This window comes from Alligator mississippiensis, chromosome 3 (assembly GCF_030867095.1).
Source record: "Alligator mississippiensis isolate rAllMis1 chromosome 3, rAllMis1, whole genome shotgun sequence".
In the NCBI taxonomy this organism is placed as follows: Eukaryota; Metazoa; Chordata; order Crocodylia; family Alligatoridae; genus Alligator; species Alligator mississippiensis.
The window spans coordinates 269,453,646-269,473,112 of NC_081826.1; the positions used below are offsets into that span (position 1 = coordinate 269,453,646).

Below are 19,467 nucleotides of genomic sequence, written 5' to 3' on the forward strand. Positions count from 1 at the left end.
AGTGAAAAGTACTTTGTCTGCAACTATTATTTTTTTTCCTTCAAGTATTCTTACTGTGTTCTCGATTCTGGCCAGAATTCTGAGGTTAAGATCCTTAGCACTTGTAACAAAACCCTTCCTAAGACAACTCTGTGATGTACACAACTAGCTGAGACAGTACTGAATGCGATTCCTACCCTGGTATGCATTCGCCCATCTGTTGCAGAATCTTCTTGAATGTTTGTATATGATAAGGTTGGAGGGTATAATCCTTAGGAGGGAAAGTGTGGCTTGCTGAACTGGCCGATTTATCTTTGAGTAGCCCCTAAATGTATTTGAAGGTTTGTTTGTTTTATTTTTTCCTTTTTTAAATCAAGTGTGATCTAACCTCCTCTAGTTTGTCAGAGAAGTCTGAAAAGATTACAGCATGAGGCTTTAATGGCTGCAATATATAACATGCCACATATAGCCTCCGTAAGGAGCTAGTACTATGAATCCAAACTAGAAACTGAGAAAATATCTAAGTATAAATTATGCAGAATCTGATATGAAGCTTCTTGTAAGCAGATTTTTAAGTGCAAACAAACACATTCTCCAGCGGTGGGTTACTTATGCTTCCTAGTGACTTGTATAGCTTCTGAATTAATATAATGTTTTTAATGGTCAAATATTAAGAGCTACCTAATTCACAGAAATACAGAATGAAATGTTAAGCTTTTTTTTCTTTTAGACAATAGGGATGAACAGGAGAAAACATGACAGGCAGGGCTTCTCAGTAGTACTGGGAAAACACTGAAGGGTAGGGAGAAGTCACGCACAACAAGCTTTGTAAAAGTGGGGAGGGGGAAGAATGGGAGAGAGAAGGTGTATCCCGGGTATGTCATAGTAAACACTATATAGAGATGAAAAGTTACATCATGCTTGATGAGGCTTACGCTTGATACATGCTTCTTATGTTTTTCTGTCATACGTAAAAATGTTGTTATAGGAGGAGGTGGTGGTTGTTGGTGGTGTATATTACTTTTCATCCATTCAATTTAAAGGTAGATATAGATGATTGTTTTTGGGCGTAGTCATAATATGACCTGATTTAAGAATTGGCGGACTGGGAATCTTTTTCAGATGCTTCTCACCTAGTTTATAAATACATTTCAAGTGCATGTATTCACAAGGATTTTTCTGCAGGATTACACACGGATTCAGAGTTGAATGTGCTGGACCATTTGTTCTTTCACTTGCACGGTGTGACTTTTGGAATCAGGTTTTTATTGGAAGGATCAGTCTTTTTAAACAACCCTCTGCAACATGGAACGTGACTCCGTTGTTGAAACTGTCCTTTTATTTGTACATGGATAGCATCCAGGAATGATCCATGAAGGAGTCTAGATTGTAATACTCAATTGTCCTAGGATGTTGGATACTATATAGTATATTGGGGATCTGGATCCCACCTACCACCCTAGGACAATTGAATATTACAATCTAGACTCCCCTCCAGCTCCATTGTTGCTACCTGCAGGGAGCAGGGCAGGGGGTGCAAGGCCAGTGCTGTTGACCTCGCCCCCCTGTTCCGTCTGCTCTGTTGCCCCTGGCTTCAGGGAGTGTGTGTGTGTGTGTGTGTGTGTGTGTGTGTGTGTGTGTGTGTGTGTGTGTGTGTGTGTGTGGGCTGAGGCCAGCTGTGCTGCCGCTGTCCCTCCACGTTGTCGTGTCTGTATCTGTCTCCTCCCCCCCCCCCCCCCCGGTCCCTACCATCATGCTGGTGCTGTGCCACGCTGCCAGTTCGTGTTTGAATGCTTGTTCACACTCAAATTGGCTGTATGTCAGTCAGTCGGAACACGGATAAAGCATTAGGCAGACGGACAGACTAAGGTTTTTAATCTCTCTCTCTCATCAAAGTTCCCTATATTTTGCTCCTTTTCTACCTGCACGTCCAAATATATACATCTATGCTAACAGGTGTGTGTGTTTGGAGGGGTGCAGGTAGAAAAGGAGCAGGATACATAGGGAACTTTGATTCTTTGGACCTTTCTGGTGGAAGGAAGAGTTCATTTGGGAGAAGGCAGAGTGGCAAGATTACTTAGTGTGTACAACCAACCATGTCTACAAATTGGTTGTTCTCAACCTTTTTAGACTCGGGATACCCCTGGGAAAAATGGCAGCTGTGTGTTTGGTTTTTTTTGTTTTTTTGGGGGGGGGGGGTGGGATTGATTTTTTTTTTTCTTCTCTCTTTTTGATTGTGGGAAAAAATAAGAGAGCAGTTTGTATTTTTTCTTTTTCCATTGCGAAGAACCAGAACAAGGCAGAATGTTTTTAACACTATGGTTTCCTTTTCTGAAATCTCTGGGTTTATCTTGTGAATTGTGTTTGCATACTTAACGCTGCTGACATTTCATAGCAACCTGGGGCACCCTTGAAAGGATCTCAAGGCACCCCAGGGTGCAGTGGCACCTTGGTTGACAATCACTGATGTAGAGACACTGGGATCGAGTAGAGACTTATTAGGTGGGCTACAGGCTTGAAAAGATTGTGTTAGGTATGAGGACAGGTGGGTTTCTATAGGTATCCTTGGCCAGGTAGCCCATCTAGCCAATTGCTACTTTAACAAGACCAGGACTAAACTGTTTTGCCTTGAGCTAGGAAAACACAGCTACTGAAATGAGTTGTGGGGAGAGACTTGCTACCAGATATCATGGCCAGGGAGAATTTAGATAAAAGGGTGACCTCCTTCAGTTATTGTGGCAGATAGTGGTTTTTTTTTTTTTTTCATTTATTTATTTTTTACTTGGCCTATTTTGTCTGGCCAGTGTGATCTGGATACTCTTGTGACACAACATCTTTTGAAATGTGTTTATGTTGGTGAAAACACTTCATAAGTCTTCATGAATTTCCTCAAAGTGTGTGTTTTTTAAGTTAGTGCCACTTCCTGCCATACTTAATGGCCGCCTCCTGAAATGCCAGCTTGCTTGTTTTTTGTGGTGCTTTAATTATTGTTGCTTTTGTCACTTCAAAAAAATCAGGCTGATTAAATTCTCTCAGTTGAGCTTCTTGCTTTTAAACAAGCCTTGGGAGCTGACTTTCTTTAGATAAATGATTTGAGTGAACATAGCTGCGGAGGTACAGTGTGGATGGGTCTCAAGAAACTGTAGAACAATATGCCTTAATCCATAGAATCTTAAAAAACAAACACGTTATGGAAACCTCAAAGCTAACAGTATTAATTTAAGGCAGAAGGGGCTGGAAATGGGTCTTCCTAAACAAAATCTGTAGGGCATCAGCTTCTGCTTCTCCCAGAAAAAAGAATGCAAGCATAAGCAAAAGGCCAAGAAGACACTTTTATTGCTATGGCAGGCTTTGCCTAGGTGATGCTTTTCAGCCTGAGCACGTTGAAAATACAGAGCACGTTAATGGAAAGTTTGAGAGTGTTTGTATGCATCTTTTTGTAAGAATAGAATTTGCAGTTAAGGCAGTTTTCTCCAAAGTTTTATAAAATGTGCATTTTCTTGCTTTAACCATTGATGCTCCATTCCAGAGTCACAGACGTATTAATCTTTTTAAAGATTCCTGTAGACATTTCTACTCCTTGAACCTTGAGGATGAGGCTATTATGCTTTAGTGGCCTTGGCTTCAGTATTACCTATTGTCTCTTTGGCTGGAAGTCGAGTAACTCCTACTCCTAAACCTACATTAATGTGGTTAGATATGACCGATTAACCTATTATGTCTTAAGAACACTGCTTATTGTAGTCTAATGCAAACCCTATGGCTGCCTATACTTGTGCTCAGGGGTGAGAGGTTGCTTTATTTAGAGTGGTTCTTGGAGAGCCGCTCTAATTAAAACACGGCAGCATGTGGATTAAGCGTCTTAATGTTTAAAAGTGTCCCTTGGCCGTTTTTAGCTAAAGCTCATTTGATGAGCTTTAGTTAGTGCCCCCGTGGCCATTTTGAAATGAGGGGGCAGGGGCTTAATGCACATGATGCTGTGGCGATGCTGCAGTGTCCTAATTAAAATGTATGGGAGCATGTTGAAAGGCAGCCCATGTTTCTAAACCTTTTTTGTTTACTTTGATTAACTTTTTTGTTTATTTGTGTCTCTCTTTATAGTGAGATGATTAAATCATCACTGTTTACCAGTTTAAAAGGGGTCAATCTTGGCATACTGAAGCATTTGTCTAAGACTTGGACACCATGGAAATGGTATATTTTTACTTACAGAGGACAAAAAAAGAAACCTAAAACACTGAAAGGAAATGAATGGATAATGTAATAGTGATCAGTACATCAGCCTTTGGAAAGGATCAGAAGCCATGCTACAGCTTACTATGGAAAGACTCCTGTGAGACTTGTCCATCTCACTGCATTGGAAAATAAAGCTAAACTATAACAAAGCTCTTACCCTATATCCTGTCTACTCCTCCCTTTCCCCCGTCATGTCCTTGACAAGCAGCAAAACAAAGGCATAAAAAACCAGCAGGAAAAAATCCTTTATTTGGTGCACTTTGGGAAACAGATTTCATTTACTGTTCTTGAGGGAGTCTGACGAACCATCAGTACATTCTCTTTCCACCTTCTTGCATGATAAGGGTTGTGTTCCTGCTCCTTGGACTCCTACTACTGGAGTAGCTTAAGGATTTTGGGAGAGGTTGGATGCATGGGTCTTGTGGCTACACCCCAGACCAAATGGGTTTGTTTCAAATATGGGATATTTTCCATTCCCTCCAACCTCCAGCCGCTTCCTGCACAAGTAGAGCCTGGCTGCTTTTGTTTGGTTTTTGTACGAGTGCCATTATAAATAATATTGGGTGAGACAGTTGTTCAAATAAACGATCCTTACTGTACTATAGGCTCTCCAGCTTTTTGTAGATTTTGCAAGCATTCTGGTAAATATGAATAGTCAGTTTGTAAAGCTAATCATTTTAGACTCAAGGTGCCCATCCATGACTTTTCTGAATTGATTAGCATCTATTTTATTACCATTCTTGCTGTCTTGCATTGGAGGCAGGGGAATGACCAGGCAAAGATGAGCCTGAGCTTGTGCTTATCTCCTTATACTGTGGAGTGCCCTTCAAAGGGGGTGCTGTGGCACTGGGGTGCTGTGGCACCCTCACTGAGAATCGGTCGTTTAGCCTCTGGGTTTGCAACAGCTTCTGATGTCACATTTGATGCAAAAACCAGTTTCCCAGATTCACTCTAATAAGCCCTGTTCATACAAAGCCCCTGAAGAAGCTGTGACTGAGCTCTCAGTGTGTTAGATTTTATTGGACATTCTGTAGTCTGGCTAAATTGGGCTGTCTCTCTTCTTTTACCAAAGCAGTGTTTTCCACCTAATTTTCAGGCTAATGAAGTAAAGCACTCTGAGGCAGGAAGCCATCACTTCAGATTTACTGTCTTCTGACTGCTGGTTGCATTTCATGGCCCATTTTACTGAAGAAGGCCTGGTTCCCTACTCTGAGGAACTACCTGAACTGTTAGCATCCAGCGTATATATAAAGCAGCGCACGTTAACTTCAGGCAGAGCTGGGAATAGAACTTGCCTGTAATACAGCAACCCCAAATTTCTTCTCCCTAGATGTTCTGTCCTTCATGCATGTATACACCACATTTAGCTTTCATGCATATAGATGTTGGTCCACGCCCTTTTTCCAGGACCCAGGATTCCTGATCCCCGAATATTCCACAGGTTTCTAGCAAATAGCTGTGTAACCTTTTGACAGTGTCATGTTCCTTCTCTTTGGCTGGTCCATTTATACATTACGTTTTCATCTCAAGTGACTAGAGTGTCTACTGGGGAATATGATGATCTTAAGCATCAAACCTTAAGGATACCCTACATAGAGGTGGCTTTGTTTGAGCATCAAACTTACTGCTTAACGTCAGAATGAGAAAATTGTCCTTTTTAAACATTCCAGTGAATAACAAACATACTGGCAGGTTTGAAGACTAGAGTATGATGTGGTCAAGGACTTGGGGGATATGGGGGGGGGCGGTACTCATTTTTTCTGGAAAACCTGTGGTAAGTGGATAAGTCTGTGATTGACTTGTATCCAGTTATGTTTTCAAGGTAACATCTGAAAGGGAAAAAAATAAAGGCTAGAAATAACTGTTGTTTAAAAGCTGAGGCTTTCCTTTATGCATCAAAGACCTCAAACCAGGATTACTCATAGCCAGAGTGGCAGGCCACACAGTTATGTGCAATTGGGCTTAATCTGTAGTGGTTCTGGAATCCTACTGTGATGGTGTGAGTGATGAGCCATAAGGTTACATTTTAATCAGTATTGGCTTTATAGTTGCATACATGAATAGTGGTCGCTGTAGTGTTCAGTTGTACACACAATTACATATCTAACCTGCATGCTTATTACCAGTTTGCATAAATTTGGAGTTTGTATGCAAAAACAATAATGTCAGTGATGCGGAATACAATCATAGTCATTACATCCACAGCTGAATAGTTTCACGTACTGTTTTGTAAGCTCATTGGCATTGTTAACTTTTTGAAAGCCAGGTCCATAATATTACCTTTTGAGAATAACAAACTTGCGCTTTTAACTCTTGCTTGTTCTGTTTGTCCTGGTCAAAGACCAAATATTACCATTGTGACAGACACAATTTTTTGTTTTCTATAGGTTGGTTGTAATGTACAACTAACATTGCACATTCCAATTCGCTATTTTCCAAAGACTTGCATTTGTTCAGGAATGCACATGTATAAATATCTTACATATGGTCACTAATGTGGGTAATAGAGCAAACTAATTGAACAGCATAAAAATAACTATTGTCCATTTGAATTTTACTATAATTAAAACCAGCTAACCAGTGATGGGTAATATCGGGGGGGGGGGGGGGGGGGGGACTCTTGTTGCTGAATAACCCAAGTGAAACTACATTGGAAAATATGGATTGTTTTTTGTAATTCTCTTCCTGAACATGCATCTTTATATCTTTGGTATTTTACAGTGGATACATTTTTATATTCTGCTTTCTCAACTGTAGAAATGTTTCAGGCTGTTTCAAAACAAGTGTTATTTTTGTACTATTACAGTTCCTTATTTCTTGTCTTCAAGGGGATTTAAATATGCATTTGTCACTCTCTAAAGAAACTGCAACTGCTCTTTTCCGAGAGCTTGTACTAGAGCTCCCCCTATGCCGAATAGCACTTCATAATTCCAGTTATCCTTTCAGGTAAATAATCCTTTGAGATCAGTCTATTGCAATAATTTATATTAGACTTACTTGGATTCTATATCATATAAGCTTTAATCCTATTTATTCATTCTGTTGCATGAAGCCCTTTGAAGTGAGGCACACATTTCTTTATTGGCAACAACTTGCATACAACATTTTCACTTTTGAATTGTAATGGTTTTATTTTGTTAGCTGTAGAGCTGTCAAAGAATAAAATCAAACGTTTTAAGAGATACTTTAACTCAAAGCAATGAGAGTGCCATTTGTTGCACATGTTACAATAACTGGGAATTTAACAAACTGGCATCTCAAATACTGCAGGTGAGACTAAGGATGGAGAGGTAAGGTTTTGAGGGAAGATTTGAGATTTAATGATGATCTTGAGGCTAAAACAAAGGAACTACAAAAGAGAGAGAGTTCAAAGTTCTGTTGCCAGTGAGGCCACAATTTCCTGTGTGAATTTGAAAAATCTCATAATCTTTCTGTGCCTCAGTTTCTCTCTCAAACTTGATGTGCTCATTTCTTGCTATCGCTTTGAGGAATGTTAAGAACTGCTGGCTTTATTTCCATGTTTCTGACCCTTTGATTGCCTTTTTAAAATTCCCCAAGCATTAATTATGTCAATAAAAATTATTTGTCCTATATTATAAAGTGACCTTTTAAAAGGAAACATGAGATGCTTTTTTTTTTTTTTTTTTTTTTTTTTTGCTCCTGCTTTCTCTCTTTCGTTGAACAAATTTTGCTGGTGTTTTTGATGGGTCTGTTTTGCATTTGATGAGAAGCTAGTAATGGAGAAGACATGTATTCTTTAGTTCCTTATGTATAATACATGTCCTGCCTAAAGATAAAAGGAGATGGCAAAAGTAGCAGCAAGACTACATCGGGTAATTACATTTGCAGGAGATCCAGCTGATACATGGCTGAAGCTACATCCTCCCTCTGGTCTCATCCCCAGTCTCCAACCAGCCTGCAGCAAGGTGTTTGTTCCTGTTTGTCCATTTGCTTGGAAAAGCCCTCAGGACCTCACTGTGTGAACATCAGGGGATCATTGTTCACACTGAGCCTCAGCCAGTTAACTTGGGCCTTTTTGTCTAGCTGCTTATTAAATTCTCTTAACGTAAACTGTTAGTGTTTGTGTCTGCTGTTTTTTTCCTTCTTCATACATCCATTATTTTATCTTGTCTACACACCCTTCCTGTACCATACCACTTAAATGTCACTTTTGTTTTGTCTTCCTTCTTCCTCAAGTGTCAGCCTCCCTGTGCCTCCTCCCTGTTAGATTAGATTTCTTCTTGTTACATCCTGATGCAGTGATGCTTTTGATTCTTCATTGCTCACCTTCATTCTGAGCTTTGTGAGGTTTTTTTTCTTAGCATTGCCCTGCACTCAGTTCACGTCCTTCTTCCTGACTGCATATTACACTGAAAATGGAACAAGGTATTTTTAACTTTCTTTTCTCCTATTATGCATTGGGGAAAGGGAAGGTTCTCTAAGCAAAAAGAATCTGCATCTGAAGTAGGTGCTGTAACACACTGCTTACCTCCTTACTCTTTCCAGAATCCCTCAATACTATTTCTTTAATGCTGTTGCATGCCACAATATGTGACAAGTTTCAAAATATATTTCAGTTTTTGTGAAATGATAGGCATTTATTGGTTTGGCTATGTAGAGCTAAATCTGTATCCTTTGGACATAATGACAAGTTTTATATAAAAAAAAAAAAAAATCTCAATTTAAAACAGAGTTTGATTTTTATATGCCCTTCTACCCAAAAGGCTCAGTGGTTTACAATAAAGAAATAATCTACAGAGGGTCTGAATACTGCAAAACCTGAGCATGCCAACTTCTACCCCACAGCTGTATCCCTGCCCAAACTGCACACAAGCAAACCATCCTGCCAATGCCAGCCTCCCAACCCCTACTTGCATCCAAGATACAAAAAAAAGTTTTTTCTATTTTCACCCACACTCTCCCTCCTTTTAATCCTAGGGAAGATTTGCCCACCCTCCTCCAATATCCCTCCCCCTCCCAAATGCACCTAACTCCTCCTTCCCCTAGCAAGTAGTGTTGTTTTGAAGTGTAGTATTCTAACAGAAAAGTAAAAGAAAGAACCACTTTCTCCACCTCTGTCACTGCTGAAGGGCAAGGCTAAAGGACACCCTTAAGCCCAGGGAGGCCTGCCACTTCGTAGAGCCTGCAGAACGGTCAGGTCCTTCCCCCTTCTTCAGGTGGCTGTGATGATGATGCTGGTGTATCCTGCACTGAAATCTTTTAAGGACTGTAGATGAGCTAACTAATAAACACTACTTTGAACAGTGAGCTGCATAGTTTAAGTTACAAACTACTTAAGATTTAACTCTTGTCCTTTTATCAACCATAGTAGTGAGGCCTCTTGCAGACTTTTGGGGTTTGGGGGGACACTGCTGCACTGTTATTGTTAGTACAAAGGCCAGCCTGTTTTGTCATGAATGTTGCTAACTCTAAATGGTCAAAAAGCATAAGTCAGGTTTTGACAAAAATCACAAGTTTGAGGTAGAAATCCTGATGACTTTTTTTGTCCAAAGAAAAGAGGGGGAAAATGTTGGATTCTTTGTCTTCTTCCCCACCAGGCTCAAAAAACTGGAATGTAAGAGAGGAATTGATGTTTTAATAAAAGTAAAGATGTCATATAGAAAAGTAGGACTGAAAGGGACCTCTAGAGGGCATCTAGTCTAAGCCCCTGTCTGAGGCAGGATCATTCCTGTCCAAACTATCCTATATAAACCATAATCTCTATTCTGTACAAAATAGACTTAATACCTTAACCTGCCACACACAAAGCAGAGGAACCATAGCAGTCAATATCTTCCTTTTGTAAAATGTTGTCAGTACAGGGAGTCCTTGACCTACAACTCCCCACCCCCACATGCCACCCTGATACCCTGATGCTCTCCTGCTGCTTGCCCAGCCAGGGTGGGATGGGCATGGGGTGGAGCCACTGTGCTGCCTCCGAACAAGTGGCAAGTAGTGGCGGGAGCAGCCCCTCCCCTCCCACCTGGGCACCCCATGAATGAGCTATGGCTTTGAAGGCATGGTGGGGGGGGGTGTATGTGCCCCCAGATCAGGGTGGATGAGGGGCTATGAGAGGGGAGCTGCAGCCACCAGAAATTTGCTATGGTTCCTGCTGCCCACGCAGAGCACAGCCCAGTGCAATCCCATCCCTGCCTGCTCTACCTCATGAAGATCTGGGAGCATGTCCGCCATGCCCTCATGGACCCGTGCCAGCAACCACTGGTTGAACCACCAGATGAGCAGCATGCAATGCCAGGAGCTGCTGCCTTCACCCCTCCCCCCATGCCTGCCTAGCCCTGGCTAGGCAGCTCTTGTCTCAGCCTCAGTTCCTCCCTCCCTCACCATGGGGTATGTTTGATCTGCCCACCCCCACACCCCTTCCCTTCCCCCTCCCCTTCAACCACTTACTACTGTATGCATATCCATTATCTTAAAGGAGCCAATCCCCCACTTATAACACTGCTCCTATGGGAAAATTGCTTCCAATTTAGGACATTTCGACTTAAGATCCAGTTTTCAGGAACCAATTGCATTGCAGGTCTGAGGACTGCCTATAAATGCTCAAGAGGTTCCAAGTAGAGGACCATGCCTCCCACTACAGAGGAAGGGAAAATCTCTTGTCCATACCAGTCTGCCCATGGGGTCAAGTTCCTTCTTGACCCCAGATCTGACTATCGGTCTCACCCTGAGCAGAAAGGCAAGATCTTCTGGCCAGGAATCTCTGGCTTTGGTCCCAGCAGGAGCAAAGTCCCCAGCCTTGGCTGTAGCTAACATCCAGTGCTTATGAGGGAAGCTTAAAACACCCTGATATATATAACAGAGGAGGGGGAAGAAAATCAGCAAAGCCCAGAAGTAAGGGAAATACCCATAGATCACCCCTACCATGTGGCTGTCCAACCTCTTCTTGAGTACCTCCAGTGTTGCACTTGGAGAGAAGGTAGTAAGGGACAAGGCATGTATTTTGTAGTCCTTATGAATAATACATGCCCTGCTTAAGATAAAAGGAGATGGCAAAAATTCAAAACTTCCCCAGGCAGTTTTTTCCACTGTCTCACTATTCTAACAGTGAAGAAGTTTTCTGGGCATGCAGTCTAAACTTGCTTTTCTGCAACTTCAGGCCATTGATTTGCGATCTCCTCTGCACTGAGAGAGAAAAGGTGCTTTTCCTTTTCTTTATGGCAGTCCTTCAAGTATTTGAAAACTGTTATCATGTCCCCTCTTAAGCAGCTTTTCTAGAAGTTGAACATGCCTAGCTCCTTCAGCCTCTCATAGGACTTGCTTTCCAAGCCCTTGATCATCATTGTTGCCTTCCTTTGTGGAACCTCTCTTACTTCACTACATCCTTATTAAAATGTGGAGCCCAGAACTTCAGACACTACTCCAGATGAGGCCTAACTAGTAGGGCTGTGCGAAATGGCTGCATTTTGATTTGCTTTCAGATTCATCCGTTTCGGAGGACAGTGATTCGTTTTGGTGTTTTGGATCGCTGTCCTGTTTCATTTCAGCTGAATCTCCTCTGAATCTGTGTTAAACAGGCTGCAAGCTTTGCACAGCCATACTGCCCAGCTGGGTGGGGCTTGGGGCCCCAGCAGGGAGTAGGATGGGGCCATGGGTGGCTCACCCGGGGGTGGGGGGGTGCTGCCTTCTGTGTAGATGAGGAGACCCTTGCACAGTTTTCTGATCCCTGTCATGCTGGGTTGCGGGGCAGGGAAGTAGTGCAGAGCGGCAAGCAAGCATGCTGGTCCCTGCCATGCAATCTGACTCAGCAGGGAGCAGAGATCCATGCCAGGGCTGTCCTTGCCGCTGCCTGCCCCAGATCCCTGTTCCTTGCAGAGCTGGGTTGCAAGGCAGGGACAAGCACTGCCTTGCTGTGTGACCTGGCTCTGCAGGGAGCACAGATCCACACCGGGGCCTCCTTGCCATCAGTGCCCATCCCATGGAGCCCCACATTGCTGAGGAGACCCCCAGTGCGGAACTCCGCTCCCTGCGGAGCCAAGTCGCACGGCAGGGCAGCAGCATACAGCTTTTTCCCTGCAAGCCCAGCTCCGAAACGCCGTTATTTTTCAAAACGTTTCTGAAACATTTCAGATGCCTCATTTTGTTTCGGAGATGTTTTGGAGCCTTCTGTTTCGATTTGGATTCGGTGTTTCGGGTGCTGAAATGGCCCGAAACACCTCCAAAATGAAACTGATGCCAAAATTTCACAGAGCCTTACTAAATAGTGCTGAGTAGAGACATTATTACCTCCAGTATCTTGCACCTAATGCTTCTCCTGCTGCATCCTAAAACCACATTTCTTTTGTGTAGCTGCATCACACTGCTGACTTATGTTGAGTCTGTGGTCTATTAAGATTCCCAAGTCCTTCTTCAAAATGCTACCTTCCAGCCAGGTGTCCCCCTTTTTGTATTTGTGTTTTTGATTAGTCCTCTTGAGGTATAGCACCTGGCATTTGTCTACAGTGAACTTCATCCTATTAGCTCCAGCCCAACTTTCCCATGTCAAGGTCCTTCTGAATTGTGCTCCCATTCTCTGTGTTCACAATCCTTCCCAATTTCTTGTTGTCCACTAAACAAGCTTTCTCTGCCAATATCCAAATCTTTCATAAATGTGCTGAACAGCACTGGGTCCAGGATAGACCCTTGTGGGACTCCACTCAAAACCTCCTACTATTCTGACATGGACCCATTAATTACACTTTGCTTTTGGCTATTGAGTTAGTTATCTGTCCACATTGTAGTAGTTTTTAGGGGTGCATTGATAAACATTTTTTGGGCTGATACCGATGGCTGATTAGTGACCAGCCATATCGGCCGATTACCTATCCGATTGCTGATATGTAGCTTGGAAAGCAGCATCCAACTGGTAAGTCTGTTGCAAGGGGGAAAGGGATGTGGGTCAGGGAAAGAGCATGGGGGGGGGCAGATTGAGGCCCCCCCCATGGTGAGTGAAGTGGGGCAGGGTAGGGTGTTGGTGTGGGGGAAGGCTGCTCCTGCCACCGCATGCACCCCAGGGGGATGCATGGGGTGCATGTGCCACCCGGATCTATGCGTAGGATGAGGGTGAGCTGCCAGTGTACGCTTGCTGGGTGTGCTGGGCTCTTCCCAGCAGGTTGGGAGTGGGGGCTACAGTGGTGGCTCTAGCCCCCTCTGTACCCCCCTCCCAGCGCCACTTAATTTTTTTGTGACATTTGAGGCAAAGTAGCTGTTAAATAGCTCCTCCTTTGCACCTTTGGTTAGGACTTCCCTCGGCTTGTTAACAAAGGATCCACAGCTTCCCTGGTCCTTCTTTTCTCAGTTACACCATTACTGTTTACCAGATGCAAGGTCCTCCTTCACTGGCAAGCTGGGCTGGGGCTGACAGTTAGGTGACTTGGCTTTGGCTTGGGTCTCAAACTGGTCTCAATCTGGGGCTGGGACCAATAATCAGCTGATTGTTGACCCTGGCCCAGGCAGCCTTGTGTCTGGTTCCTCTGGGGCTTTCTGGACAGTTTCTAACCGGGGTCTGTTCAGGCCAGGGCTGACAGTCAGCTGACTGTCAAAATGTTGTGCAAAACTGCTGGATGTGGGGGATCATAGGGGCTTCCCCACTGGCTGCTGGGCATGGGGTTTCAAGTCTTTGCAAAATCTCTTTGGCTCCTCTGAGATTCTGGCCAGGCTGATTATCAGATGATTGCCAATCCTGGGTGCAGTCTTAACCCTGTGACTGACAATCGGCTGATTATCGGCCCTGGCCATTCTTTAAATTTAAGGCAACCTACAAACTGGCCACAAAAATGCTCTACTTTATTCGTGGAGCATTCTTATAACTTGTTTCCCATTTTATGATGCCTTAAGTACAATGCATGTACAGCATCCTGGCCACTTGTGCCTCTACATTTATGCCATGATTAACATGTTAATAAAGCTTAGAGGGAAATCTTCAAGAGGAGACCGGACCGTCACCTTGCTGGGGTCACCTGACCCCAGTTATCCTTCCTGCTTGTACAGAGGGCTGGACCCAATGATTTTCCAAGGTCCCTTCCAGCCTTACAATCTATGAATCTATGGAACGTCAGGCTCAGGTTGCGGTTATAGCTAGATAGAACTAGATGGTGTGTGTGCGACACCCCAGGTGAAAGCGCACACTCCCTCAGGTTAGGGTGTTAGCCTGGAATCTACAAAACCATTTTTATAATCTGTAGTATATATTTTTATACATAGTATAATATAAAAAAGAGTTTTCAGTGGGGGGGGGGCGGTGTGGAGGATGGAGGGGATGGGAATTTGCATTTTAAAAAAAGTTTTGAAACCTTCACAAAATTGAATGCTTGTTATCTAACTAGGCCTACATTTTGCTATAGAATCCAAGGGCCAGGTTAACCAATTTCTGTTGCTCTCTTGACTTACATGAAAGATTACAACTGAGACAAATGTTGCATGCTTTTAAATAACTATAGTCTATTTATAGTTCGATAGTGCCTAGATCAGGGGTTGGTAACCCCCAGTGCGCATGGCATGTGAAGACATTTTGTTTCGCACACCAGCCCTTGGGGCTGGTGGCTGAGGAGCCATGAGGGGCCCAATTCCTTCTTGTGCCAGTGCAGTCCCAACCCCTTCCCCACCATCCTCTCCAAGGTGCATGTGTACCTGTTGCCAGCAACAAGCTGGGCTGAAGTGTTGGAGACCCCAGTGCAGCCACTTGCAGCCTCCCAGCTGCCTGCCCCAGATGGCCTGAGCTCTGGGGTGTTTGCAGCAGGCAGTGAGGAGGCTGTAAGCAGCTGCACCAAGGTCAGCAGAGCCCCAGCTCAGCTCATTGCTGATGGCGGGTGCATGCATACCTTGGGGCAGATGGCAGGGAAGGTGCCAGGGCTGCACAGCCACAAGAAGGATCAGGCCCCTTGCAGCTCCCCCACTATCTTAGATTCATGGACTGTAAGGGCTAGAAGGGACCTTGAAAAATTACTGGGTCCAGCCCCCTGCATTAGGCAGGAAAGACAACTGAGGTCAGGTGACCCCACTGAGGTGACTGTCCAGTCTCCACTTGAAGATTTCCAGGGTATGTGATTGCACCACCTCCTGAGGGAGCTTATTGCACAGTCTTGGACACCCTAACCGTGAAGAAGTTTTTCCTAGTGTTAAGCCTCAAATCGTCTTTTTGGAGTTTATGGCCATTACTCCTGGTTTTCCCCAAGGGTGGCCTGGTGAACAGTTGTTATTGAGCCCTTTATGTTTTCCCCTGCCAAGTCCCCTCTCAGCTTTCTCTTTTTTAGGCTGAAGAGGCCCAAGTCCCTCAGCCTTTCCTCGTATGGCTTGCCTTTCAAGTCTGATCATACAGGTGGCTTTTCTCTGGACTCTCAAGTTTTTCCACGTCCTTGTTGAAGTGCAGTGCCCACAGCTGGACTCAGTACTCCAGCTGTGGTCTCATCAATGCTGAGCAAAGTGGAAGAATCACTTCCTTAGTTTTGCTTGCGATGTATCGGTTGATGAACGTGAGGGTATTGTTTTCTCTGCTGACTGCAGCATCGCACTGGTGGCTCATGTTCATACTATGGTCTATTATTACCCCTAGGTCCCTTTCAGTCGTGGTGCTAGTCAGTTTGGCGCCACCAAGCCTGTAAATATGTTGGGGATTGTTTGTCCCCAGATGGAGCACTTTACACTTTTCAGTGTTGAACTTCATCTGGTTCCAATCTGCCCAACTTGCCAGCCTGTCTAGGTCTGCATGTATCTGCAGCCTATTTTCAAGCGTGACCGCGCTCCCCTATAACTTGGTGTCATTCGCAAACTTGGCCAGTGAGCTCTTCACCCCCACATCCAAATCATTGATAAAGATGTTGAAAAGCAGTGGACCAAGCACAGACCCCTGAAGGACACTACTAGCCATTTCTTGCCAGATGACAGAGATCCATTGATTAGAACTCTGGGTCCTACCTCGCAGCCAGCTTCCTCCTACCCACCTAACTGTCAATCAGTTAATCCCACAATTCTCCAATTTTCCCGTGAGAACATCACGGGATACCAGATCAAAGGCCTTTTGGACGTCTAGGTATACAATGTCGACCTCCCCTCTCTTATCCAGGTGGTGAGTCACCTGGCTGTAGAAGGAGATGAGATTGGTAAGACAAGACCTGCCTGTGACAAAACCATCCTGGTTGTCATTCAGAATCCTACCTTCTGCACGTGTATCGCACATAGACTCCTTGATGATTTTTTTCAGGATTTTTCCTGGGATAGAAGTTGGGCTAATTGGCCTATAGTTGCCCAGGTCCTCTCTCCTCCTCTTCTTGAAGATGGGCACAACATTGGCCCTCTTCCAGTTTTCAGGAACCTCCCCCGAGCACCACGAGTTTTGGAAGAATTTCTCCAGATGTCCCGCGATGACTTAAGCCAGCTCCTTCAGCACTCTTGGATGAAGTTCATCCAGTCCTGCTGACTTATAGATGTCTGACTTTTCTAGCTGATGATCACACACCAGCTCAATGTCAACAGTAGGAAGGTGGTCATTCCCACCATGCTCATTTTGAACCTTATCTAGTATGATTTTCCCCTTAGTCTGTTGAAATATCAAAGCAAAGTAGCCATTCAGGAGTTCAGTTTTCTTCTGACTGTCAGTAACCAGCTGTCTTGAGTTGGAAGCGTGGGGCCACTGCTTAACATTTGTTTTCCTTTTGTTTCCTACATACCTAAAGAAGGACTTCTTATTGTCCTTGATTTCTGTTGCTAGTTTAAATTCAGTCGCTACCTTAGCCTTTCTGATCTGCTCTCTACAAGTGCGGGCCATTGTTGTATAGTCCTCCTTGGGGTCTGTCCCAAGCTTCCATTGTCTGTATGCCTCTTTCTTTTTCAAGAGGACCATGATATCCCTATTAAGCCAAGAGGACTTACCAGCCATTCTGCTACCTTTCCTCTGCATCTTCCCCGAGGCATGAGTGCACCCACCACCCACAACAAGCTGGGCCAGGACTCCGGACCCTGGTGCAGCTGCTTACCTGTCCATCAAAGTGACATCCCAACATGCTTAACAAAATAAAAAGAAAACAGAACAACACAGAAAAAAATGCATCTGTTTCTCTTCGTGTTTGTAGTATGTGAAGTTTTAACCAGGCAGATAGTTTTGGTATTTTTGAAAATTTGGCATTTACTGGTAAAAACAAAACAACCCCCCCAAACAAACAATATTTATGATTATTTGCCATAATACACAATGCATCCAGCCAATAATGCCTTCCCCCCCCCCCCCTTTCCATTTTGTTTGTTTGGCACACCAATGTCTTACAAGTAGACATTTTGGTTTGTTTGGGACTCTGCCCAAAAGTGTTGCTGACCCCTATCCTAGATGCTATTAACTAAAATCAAGACCCTTTTGTGCCAAGAATAAGAGACAGTATCTGCCCTGATGAGTTTGCAGTTTAAATAACAATTCTTCAGGTAGTTGAAGGCTGTTATTAAATCCCTCTCCAGACTACAAGCCCAGTTCCCAAAGCCTCTCCTAATAAGTCATGTGCTCCACCCCCCCTAACCGTTTTTGTTGCCTTCTGCTGGACTCTCTTCAGCTTGCCTATGTCCTTTCTGTTATGGGGGGCCCAAAAATGGACACAGTACTCCAGATGTGGCCTCACTTTTACTGGATAGAGGGGAATAATCACTTCCCTCAGTCTGCTGGCAGTGCTTCTACTAATGCAGCCTGATATGCCATTAGCCTTCTTGACAACACAGGCACCATGTTGACTTATTCACTGTAACCCCCAGATCCTTTTCTGCAGAGCTGCTGCTTAGCCAGTTGGTCCCCAATCTGCACAGGTACATGGTATTATAAGTAATGGAATAGATGGCATGTCAGTGCCATGTTGAGTGTGAATGTCATTTGGAGAGGGAAAAAAAATTGGGTGAGAATCTGGACCTTGAGAAAAAAACGATGGGGAAATTGAGGGAGCTAGAGTGAGGCTTAGAGTGAAGAGACTGTGATTGAGGGAGTGTCTTTGAAGCGAACAGCCAAGCGGTGGAAGAGAATGTTGAGAGTTAAATTGTAAAAAGGTCTTGGGGCCTGATAGTATCATAGCAGTTTACTTGTGCTTGCTTGCTTTGCTTGCATCTGCTCCTGCAGGCTGAATTTCTGGGCAGCTTCACCCAATATTTTCTCTTGTCCTTGAATTCATATGACTGGGAATATGGCTCATCTGCATGAGCTGTGGCGCTGCTAGAAGAGTGTTTATGTGCATGGGGAGTTGTCCCTTGAAAAGCTTTGGTTCTTAGGCTGTATCTTGGCTGGATCTTGGCTTTGTTTATTTTCTAAAATGCATTTTGCTCCAGGACCTCTTCTAATTTGGGATTATACAGTCATGACAAAGAAAGGAGAAAGGGAAATTGTACATGAATTAACATACAACATACTTTCTCACATATGGCACACCCCTATATATAATGGGCACCTTGATTTTTTTAAATTTATTTATTTTATTTAAGAGGAGCCTGAAGGGCAAATTTAAGATTTTTAATTGAGGTGAATGGCAGCAGCTAGGGAGCAGAGTCAGCTGCCAGCCTCTGCACTGGATGAGGCCCACGGACTGACCCAGCGTGCCAGGTCTGGAGCTGAGCATCCAGTCTGACCTGACATGCTTTTCTAGAGCCACATGCCAGGTTCAACACAACACAGAGCCCTGGACCTGGCATGCAGGTATGACCCCCATGTGCTTGTTCCAGGATCTTGTGCCGTGTCCTGGACTGAACACTGGCCCTGGAGTTGTATGTCAGGTCTAATCTGGCAGGTGGTTGTGGAACCAGTTTGTGATCCCAGACTCACACACCAAGTGTGAACTGGCATGTAGCCCTGGAGCCCCTGTGTGGTTCTGGATTTGATGCTCTGGGTACATGTCCCAGCACACAGCTCCAGAGCTAGTGCGTGGGGGTGGACCCAGCACATCAGGTCCAGGACCATGTGCTGAATTGGATTTGGCACATGGGGTCCAGCTGCAGACCAACCCTACTTTCCAGACTCATCAAGCATGCAGCTGTGAAGGGGGCTTCCTACAGGGAGCTGCGTGTAGGGGAGGGAATGGTGGAAGCTCTTGGCTCCCAGAGCTGAGATGATTAACACTGCTATCACTCTGCCTCTTCCCCTCGCCAAATTTCTGGACCCACGGGGCTCCCTTTTCCTGGCATATAAAGTATGCCGCAATTTTCCTCAGTTGGTTTTTGGGGTGCAGGTTATGTGAGAAAATATAGTATAATTTAGATGGTGAAATAACAGTGTAGTGCATCAAAATGCTAACCAAT

At 44.2% G+C, this 19,467-nt stretch overlaps 1 protein-coding gene and 1 long non-coding RNA gene across 10 annotated transcripts in view; both read left to right on the forward strand.

Moving 5' to 3' along the window:
• ARL15 (ADP ribosylation factor like GTPase 15) overlaps window positions 1–19,467 on the forward strand; it is a 395,714-nt gene that overhangs the window by 16,964 nt on the left and 359,283 nt on the right. The window lies entirely within an intron of this gene.
• Window positions 6,819–9,483, forward strand: LOC109285276 (uncharacterized). Its single transcript, XR_002092969.2, has 2 exons — window positions 6,819–7,161; window positions 8,065–9,483. It is a non-coding gene; the product is annotated as an uncharacterized LOC109285276 (long non-coding RNA).